General features: G+C 55.7%; 1 long non-coding RNA gene across 1 annotated transcript in view; it reads left to right on the top strand.

Moving 5' to 3' along the window:
• The first annotated feature begins 389 nt into the window (after positions 1–389).
• The window catches only part of LOC101849300, a 42,904-nt gene continuing 42,115 nt past the window's right edge, over positions 390–1,178 (top strand). Inside the window, exon 1 of the long non-coding RNA XR_220615.3 lies at positions 390–966. This is a non-coding gene — a long non-coding RNA (uncharacterized LOC101849300). The remainder of the gene's footprint in view (positions 967–1,178) is intronic.

The following is a 1,178-nucleotide window of genomic DNA, read 5'->3' as shown; positions in this document are numbered from 1 at the left end:
CCCCCCCTCCGTCTACCTACAACACACCCCCCTCCCCCGTGCACAGGCCATGTATACAATCGCCCCTCCACTGACCCAACTATAGTGGGAAAAGTACAGCTGTAGTAGTGGCCTGGCCTGTCCTCTTTACCTGTCGTGTGGGGGGCTCTGTGCGAGGCCTGTGTGAGGGATGTGTGAGGGATGTGTGCGGGGGGATGTGGGGGGGGATGTGCGGCACCCTGTGTGCGCGGGACAGTCGTGGAGGGGCGGCACCCCCGAAATCTCGGGCCCTGGCTGGCAATATCTAGAGATAGAGTGGGGGAAGACGGGAAGAGAGCGAGGCTGCTGTGACGTGCACAGTAAGTTGTGGCGCGCGGCGAGGTGGGGCACAGACAGATCTCCCCACAAATCCTTCACACGTTCCTGGCGTCTGCTTCACGTCTGCGCCCGTCCCGCCCGCCGCTAACGGCTCCCTCTGGTACCCGACCGGCCCCTCCTCCACCCGGCCACAGAGGCACACACAGAGAGACTCTACCCCAGCCAGGCAGCCAGCTCGCGCGCAGATGGGCCGTGGAGTTCGGGAGTGACAGGATCTTCTTGACTAGATCTAGTGTCTACTACTACAACTGCTACCCTCCGACACACACCACCACTACAACTTGCTATTTAGGACCAAGTTTTAGAGCTGCTTCAGTCGGACCATAGGTATCCACCACTATAGAGGTTTCATCGTCTTAACCATCGATTTCATCGTCTCAACGATTGATTTCATCGTCTCTACCATTGATTTCCTGGGGCTGCCCGATTGATTTGTTGGTGTGAATGTTGTGTCCTCGGTGTTCATGTCATGTGTGTTTGTGTGTGGCGTGAGGGCAGGGAGATTGCCTGTGTATCCGCGCGCTGATCGTTCTGTGATTGCTGATTGTGACAGGCATCGTCAGGGGTCAGTCCATCAACTCGTGCCTGCCCGGGGCTGACCACACAACGGTGAGACTCACTGACTTCTCCTTACTGAACACAATCTCTCACTCTCACTCATCCAGATTTACACAGCTCATCTCTCTCTCTCTCTCTCTCTCTCTCTCTCTCTCTCTCTCTCTTCTCTCTCTTTTCTCTCTTTCTCTTTCTCTCTCTCTGTCTTTCTCTGTCTCTCTCTGTCTCTCTTCTCTTTCTCTCTCTTTCTCTCTCTCTCTCTCTCT

This window comes from Aplysia californica, unplaced genomic scaffold (genome assembly GCF_000002075.1).
Source record: "Aplysia californica isolate F4 #8 unplaced genomic scaffold, AplCal3.0 scaffold00284, whole genome shotgun sequence".
Taxonomy (NCBI): domain Eukaryota; kingdom Metazoa; phylum Mollusca; class Gastropoda; order Aplysiida; family Aplysiidae; genus Aplysia; species Aplysia californica.
The sequence above is the reverse complement of the archived record's forward strand: the minus strand, read 5'-3'. Positions and strand labels throughout refer to the sequence as shown.